The sequence below is a fragment of the Bufo gargarizans genome, chromosome 9 (assembly GCF_014858855.1).
Source record: "Bufo gargarizans isolate SCDJY-AF-19 chromosome 9, ASM1485885v1, whole genome shotgun sequence".
Classification (NCBI taxonomy): Eukaryota; Metazoa; Chordata; class Amphibia; order Anura; family Bufonidae; genus Bufo; species Bufo gargarizans.
Genome location: NC_058088.1, coordinates 191655957 through 191664298, shown reverse-complemented (window position 1 = coordinate 191664298; position 8342 = coordinate 191655957).

The following is an 8342-nucleotide window of genomic DNA, read 5'->3' as shown; positions in this document are numbered from 1 at the left end:
CATGAATTGAGGAGTCCCTGGCAGCTCTGGGATCCGCTGCTTACTTTTCAACCCTGGATCTAACCAGTGGCTATTGGCAAGTCCCCATGACCCCAGAAGATAAAGAAAAAACAGCTTTTGCCACCCCAATGGGTCGGTTCCAGTTCAACTACATGCCATTTGGGTTGTGCAACGCCCCTGGGACATTCCAGAGACTCACGGAAAGATGTCTTGAAAACAAAAACTTTGAGACCGTGTTGCTGTACCTGGACGATGTGATCGCCTACTCTAAGACCTACGAAAAGCATTTATAGCACTTGGCGGAAGTGTTCCAGACTTTCACCCAACATGGACTGAAAGTGAAATCTTTAAAGTGTCACTTACTGAAGCCCCAAGTGAAATATCTGGGACATGTGAGTGCGGACGGTGTGAGACCGGACCCCAACAAGATAACTGCAGTACAAAGCTGGCCGGCCCCCAAGACAGTCAAAGAGGTCAAGAGCTTCCTCGGATTTGCAAGTTACTGTCGGAGGTTTATCCCGCACTTCGCTCAGATTATGGAACCTATCCAGGAGCTTGTGAAAGGTCACCCTAAAGGCTGGCAGAATGCCAAAATACCGGTAGAGTGGAATGAAGAGAGAGAAGCTGCTTTCCGACTGTTGAAAGAAAAACTTACAGAACCCCCAGTCCTGGGTTATCCTGACTACAATTGGAAAAGAGAAGTGGCGCACTGGACTGGTACTGACACAGGAGGTGCTCTCAGTAAAAAGGATATCACCCTTCCTTTAAGAGAAAATCAATAATAAAAAGATACTGGGCACTCTCTAACTAATGGAACCTAATAGTTTAATAAAATACACCATATACACTTCAATACATTAAGCATAAAAATACATACAATAACAATAAAAATAGATTCCTCCACCTATTGGTACCAATTAAAATCTATATGTTTAAAATAGAATAAAGTGGCCTCTGGGTGTTCGGGGTATAAATCAATCCTAGAAATGTGTATCCTTAGGAAGAAAAACTTTGTATAGAATTCCGCCAGAACAAGTTGTTGCAATCAAATATTGGTGCAGTGATACTGTTGAGCGGCGTCCCGCTTTTACTCACTGTTGCTCTGCAGTATAGAGCTCCGCTGTTATGGAAGTCCTTTGGATCAGGGATTTCTCCGGCAGTCCGCGGTTCCCCTGCTGTTTCTCTAGCGTCGCTCCGTAGATGAAAGAGCCGGCGCTTAGATAGTTTTCACAACCTCCTTTTCTTGCGCTACACTCGTTGTACTGGTGGGCGTGCTCAGGTTTTGAAGTCCGCTCCCAGAGAGTGCGCGTCAAGGCTGTTGTTGCGGTAGCAAAGGTTCCGATAGCAGCGGTATAATAATCCAAAGCGTCCAAGTATAACGGGGGTCCCGGCACCAAACGCGTTTCGGGGTCTATTGTTACCCCTTCCTCAGTTCGACTGAGGAAGGGGTAACAATAGACCCCGAAACGCGTTTGGTGCCGGGACCCCCGTTATACTTGGACGCTTTGGATTATTATACCGCTGCTATCGGAACCTTTGCTACCGCAACAACAGCCTTGACGCGCACTCTCTGGGAGCAGACTTCAAAACCTGAGCACGCCCACCAGTACAACGAGTGTAGCGCAAGAAAAGGAGGCTGTGAAAACTATCTAAGCGCCGGCTCTTTCATCTACGGAGCGACGCTAGAGAAACAGCAGGGGAACCGCGGACTGCCAGAGAAATCCCTGATCCAAAGGACTTCCATAACAGCGGAGCTCTATACTGCAGAGCAACAGTGAGTAAAAGCGGGACGCCGCTCAACAGTATCACTGCACCAATATTTGATTGCAACAACTTGTTCTGGCGGAATTCTATACAAAGTTTTTCTTCCTAAGGATACACATTTCTAGGATTGATTTATACCCCGAACACCCAGAGGCCACTTTATTCTATTTTAAACATATAGATTTTAATTGGTACCAATAGGTGGAGGAATCTATTTTTATTGTTATTGTATGTATTTTTATGCTTAATGTATTGAAGTGTATATGGTGTATTTTATTAAACTATTAGGTTCCATTAGTTAGAGAGTGCCCAGTATCTTTTTATTATTTATCCTGACTACAGCCTACTGTTTTGCCTCTATACTGACACAAGTAAGAAACGTTTGGGAGCTGTACTATCTCAGACACAAGCTGGAACTGAAAGAGTCACTGCTTATGCCAGCAGATCTTTACGAGAGCCAGAGCGGAATTACCATACCTAAAGCTTGTTTAAACTGGAGTTTCTAGCCTTGGTCTGGGCAGTGTCGGATCCAGAGCCTGGTCTCGGGAGGGGCACTTACAGATTATTTTCTGTACGCCGCCACAAAACAATGGTGCTTATAGAACAGACTACACAGTGTATGCTATATGTGTATAACAAACATATTTCACATGAAAACTTACAATTACTTGGCTTGGCCCTTGGGGATCTCGGACACCACTTCAACACTTTGGCCGGGGGGTCGGCAGAGCTGATGTGTTTTATCCTAATGAGAAAGATTTCATAATAAGGATTTGGAGAAGGGGCAGATGGATAGCAGAGCAGGGAGAGGCTGGTGCTACTACTAGGGGGTCATACCATGGGGAGTAATAAAGCCCACCATAATCCCCCCAGTAGAAATAATTCTCCTTATAATGTGCAAAAAATACCCTATTGTAATGCCCCCAGTTGGCCTAATGTCCCCATAGTGCCCCCATAATGTGCCAGTATAAAATACCCCTATATAGTGCCCCTAGTAAATGCCCCCATAGTGCTCCACACCCTCCTTCCTCCTAGTGCCCCCCATAATGTACCAGTATAAAATGCTCCAGTAGATGCCCTCAGTGTCCCCCATAATTTGCAAGTATAAAATACCCCTTCTTAGTGCCCCCTGTAGATGACCCCATAGTACTCCTCTCCTCCCTTCCCCATAGTACCCACCATAATGTGCCCCAGTATAAAATTGTACTGTACAGAGCTCCGATATAAAATACCCCTTCTTTGTGGCCTCAGTAGATGCTCCTATAGTGCCCCAATCATGTGCCAGTAATAACAGCCCCCCCTGTGCCAGTAATAACAGCCCCCCCTGTGCCAGTAATAACAGCCCCCCCGTGCCAGTAATAACAGCCCCCCAGTGCCAGTAATAACAGCCCCCCAGTGCCAGTAATAACAGCCCCCCAGTGCCAGTAATAACAGCCCCCCTGTGCCAGTAATAACAGCCCCCCATTGCCAGTAATAACAGCCCCCCTGTGCTAGTAATACTAGCCCCCCCTGTACCAGTAATAACAGTCCCCCTGGGTCAGTAATAACAGCCCCCCCCCCCCCCCGTGCCAGTAATAACAGTAAAAGTATTGTATATATAAAAATAAAAATAAAAACATACTTACCTCCATGTTAGCGATGCGATGCATGCCTCTTACGGCCTGTGTCCTGGGCTGTATGGCTCAGGCGGTGCGATGACGCCTAGTGCCTGCAGCCTATCAGAGGAAGGGAAAGGGACACGCCTCTACCTCCCCTGCCGCAGCATAGACATCTGTATCGCTGTCCTGAGGCTGGCGATACAGATGACGGGAGATGATTGCTTCCACAATAGAAGCGCTCATCTCCCTGTGCCCCGCCGCCGCCGCCAGCTGGGGGGGGCCAATTGCCTCGTTGCCCCCACCCTGGATCCGCCACTGGGTCTGGGCTGTAACTGAGAAATTCAAGGACTACCAAGCTGCTGCACCTTTCACTGTCTACACCGACAATAATCCGCTAGCTCACTTGAACACTGCACGTCTGGGAGCTCTAGAACAAAGATGGGCCTCTAGACTGGCGAACCTTAACTTCACCAATACGTACCAGACTGGAAAATCTAATGACAATGCCGACACTTTGTCTAGGCTACCTGCCCAGAAAGAACCAATTTCTACCAATGATCAGTGGGAACATGTGAAAATGCCAATATTCTACTCCCGATTTGCCCGGCAGTCCGACCTCTAAAGTCACTTGTTTTCCATAAACCTGTGACCTCTCACCTCCAGTTGAGAAAGAGCTCTGGCTAAAACTACAAGCAGAGAGCAGAGCCAACTGTTAGATTATTTTTACTTTGGACACATACTGGAGAGAATCTGACAACGGAGAGTGGACTCAGAGCTAGTTCACTTCTGGCGACAACGGAAACTACTCTTCCTACAAAGAGACCTGCTCCTCAGGAGAACGCTTGATCCAGTCACCTGTGAGCGCCTCCACCAGATAGTGGTGTACCATAATCGGTCTGGTCACTTTGGAACCCAAAAAACAGAAGCCACCATCAGACGACATTTTTTACTGGATTGGCATGAGAAGTGACATTGAAACCTGGTGTCGGCAGTGTCCCACCTGTGTTGTGGCTAAAGGAGAAAGACATGATCAGCGAGCCCCCATTCAACCAATAGTGAGTAGAGGTCCCCTTGAAATCGTGGCCATCAACTACGTGAAACTGGAACCCAGCAGATCTGCGTAGGTCTATGCTATGACAATCATAGATCACTTTACCCAGTTTGTTGTGGCTGTACCTGTAAAGGACTTAACTGCAAAAACGACAGCTGCTGCCATGTAGAAGAGCTTCATTCTGCCGTATGGGTGTCCTGACAAGATGCTCACCAATCAGAGATCTGCATTCGAGTCTCAGTTATTCTATGAACTTTGTGCCTTGTACAACTGCATAATACTGCGGACCACCGCATACCACCCTCAGGGGAACGGGCTGTGCGAAAAGGTGAACCAGACACTGATCAACATGCTCAAGGCTGTGCCGCCTTACAAGAGAGCCGAATGGCCATTACTCTTCCCTAAACTAGTGTACCTATACAACAATACAACTCATTGCTCCCCTGGGTACACTTCATATTACCTCATGTTCGGAAGACATGGCCGTCTACTTGCAGATCTTGCCCTCTACGTCCCTGTGCCGGACTCTGAACCACTCCTTCTCCAATCTGAGTGGGTCAAAGAGCATCAGAAGCACCTGGAGGACGCCAAAGAAATAGTGGACTCCAAAATAGAGAAGGCCCAACAAAAACAGGACTTTAATATGCATGCACATGCTGAGCCATTACAGCCTGGAGACCAGGTCTGGCTAAAAAACAATCACCCAGTAAGCAAGCTGGATAGTCGCTGGGAGCGTGAGCCATATATAATAGTGGCCATTCCCTCATCAGAGGTCTACAAAATCCAGAGAGAAGATAAAGGTACTCAGCGAGTCCATCGTAACAGGCTCAAGAAATGCCTACAGGAACCTGTTTAGGAGCAGCCAAGAGAAGAGGATACATTACCCGAGCTGCCACTGTCTTCAGAAAGAGACTCCAACAGAGTTGCCTCCCATGCTTGACCCCCTTCAGTGGTTTCTCCAACCTCACATTCGAGTCCTGATGCCAATTTCTGAGATTTCTCTATCTACAGAACCAAGTCAGACAGCTGATCCTCCTGTACCAGTCCCGGACTCTACCTCCACTCCCAGAGACTCTGAGCTGTCCTTGCGGAGATCCCAACAAACTAACAAAGGTAATCCACCTGCCCGTTATCGGGAATTCTTTGAGATGAACCTTTAGCTACAGAGGCAATAGGAGCCAATCCATGGACACATTTTTACTGGTAAGGAACATTGCCACCTGTTTATTGTTTACATTATTGGCTCCTTCATCTACCCTTTTTCTGCCTGGACTTCATAGACTCCATCTATCAGCCAAGCCATACCTCATGTTGGATTACAAATTATTTTTGATTTTTGTGTTTTTTTTCTACTTGTTACTAGTTATGCAACGTTACAAGCTTGCACCCAAAGAAAAGACTCAAACGTGTACCTGAGCTCTTTGTGACTTATACTGTTCTAGTCTTGCACTAATTTAATTTCAACATTTACAGGTTATGCAACGTTCAAGTACTTATGCCCATTGTATGGACTCTTTTACAGATGCTGCAATGTGAAGTTATGCACTTTTTGTGAAACTGCACTTAACTTTTGCCTTTAGCCAGATCAGTAGCATCTTGCTTCTGTGTGCCTTGATTTACAGCTCTGTTCTATTTATACAGACTGCTTCTGAGGACCTTAATACTAATGGCCTACTCACAGTGCACAATTAAGACAAGTGGTAAGTCCCAGGCAGGTTCAGCAAGGGTAACCCCACTGCTTCGGGAAGGCTAGGGGAATAATATACCTCTCCTTCCTGTTTGTTATATGTGCCAGGATTGGTAAGGGGACTACTAAACCCCCCATCCTGGTATGTCTTCCAGGAGTTCCGTGGGATTATTATACCCTCCTACTGTGACATTGCCAGAAGTGCACAGAGAAGCTAATGACTTCCTCTTCTGTGCCTTTTCCTAAGGCCTCATGCACACGACCGTTGTGTGTTTTGCGGTCCACAAATTGCGGATCCGCAAAACAATGGCTGTTTGCGGAACAGCACGAACAGCCATTAATATAACTGCCTTTTCTTGTCCGCAAAACGGACTACGGAACGGAGCAACGGATGTGGAAAGCACACGGAGTGCTGTCCGCATCTTTAGCGGCGCTATTGAAGTGAATGGGTCTGCACCCGAGCCGCAAATTCTGCGGCTCGGATGTGGACCAAAACAATGGTCGTGTGCATGAGGCCTGAGACGTAGGCCACCGCCTTACAGCCATTTTAGCTATCCATAGTCACCATAGTGATCGTGCTATAAGCCTTATATTTTGACTTTGGTGCAGGAAAGGGAATCCAGGATAAAGCCACCCTTCCATTTGCAAGTATTTCATTACACAATAGTGGGACCACAGAGTAAAGTCGCCCCCATGCTTTCTTTGGTATCTGTGGACAATATTTCAAAGTCAGTCAGTAGTGATTGCTTAGTGCAGACCGTTGGTTCACTGGTTATACCGAGAGGGAAGCTGTTAATAAGACACCCTACTCATGCGGGCATGAACCTTAGGGTAGCCGTTTCATGTTTGTCTTTGTATGTCTTTATATGTTTTCAATGCAGCCCTTTGTATTACATTGGGTACCCCAGAGCTTATTCATCTTATCAAAAGCACAAGCCGAGGACTGCTTGATTCAAAGTAAGGGGGAATGTAACACCCCAGAGTTCTGTTACTGCACGCCTCTACCCCGCTACTATCTGCTAAGACCCTTTATATTGTCATCTGATGTAATTTACATTATGTCTTCACAACTGTGCATCTAAAACTATGTTAAACACAATTGTTATTGTAATTTTACAGGTTCACCAGCAGGTGGCAGCATAATTGGTAGATATAGTTTGAATGTTGCGGCCGTTCAGAGTGGAACGATCCTGTTATATTCTGCCCCCCCTACTGAAGAGAGGTGGAGGTTTCCGTCTTCCTGTAGCAAGGGAGGAAAAACCTAGTTAGAACCAGTTTGTCACGGCCTTTGGTGTATGCTGTGACACTGTTGCCACACTTGCGGTTGCCCGCAGCAAAGTGTTGCTGTGAGAGCATGCGGTGGCAGTGTCTCGGCCTTCTGGGTGATTGCCGTGACATGGTTGCCACGCATGTTGCCAGTGGTTATGTGTTTGGTATGCTTGTGTGTGCACTTTCCCTTTAAGTGGTAGCCTCCCTCTGTCTGGTGCTGTTGTACTTCAGCTGTTGTTGGTGCTGGAGCTCTGCTCCAGTCCAGAGTGTTCTATCTGTCCAGTGAGGGCCACCCTTGTGGTCATCAATGTTATCCTGGTGTCTCCTTCCCTTCCTGTCCTTATTTGTATGGAGTGGGTTATGTTCAGGGTGTTTGTATGTCTAGTTTGGTGTTACATGTCTGGTGGTGTTTGGTGTCCAGCATGGTTACTAGACAATCCCCTGTTTTATGTTATTGCAGCTATGGTGTCCTGGGTTCCTGTGTGGTTTGTAGTGTGTGCTGTGTCCTTTAATGTTGGTGTGGACAGCAGCACTAGGGCACGGGTTTCAGTCAGTGTGTTTGTGGCAGGTAAGTGTGTTATTGGTTTCGCTTACCTGCCATCTCCTTATGCTGTATGTGTTCCCCTCTCCTTGCAGCCTGGCCTCAGATAGAGACCACTGTTCCTCCATTACTGGGATGAACAGGTCGTCTCTTCCCTCCTCCTTGGTGAGGGATTGCCAGGGCAACTTAGGGTCTCTAGGAATCCTGAGTATGAGTCGTCCTACCATTGGGGTCCACTCATACGGTGAGGTCAGGGAGAGGATTAGGGACGCTGTAGGAGGTGACCAGCTCCCTTATTACTTCTTTTGGCCAGGCTGATCCCCTGTTACCCTTTGACACCGCACGGTGCGGGGTTTCCCCCACTCCCCACCGTGACACAGTTCTAATTGGCCCCTGCATAGGGAAGACAGCAAGGACCAAGTCTCGGTCTGA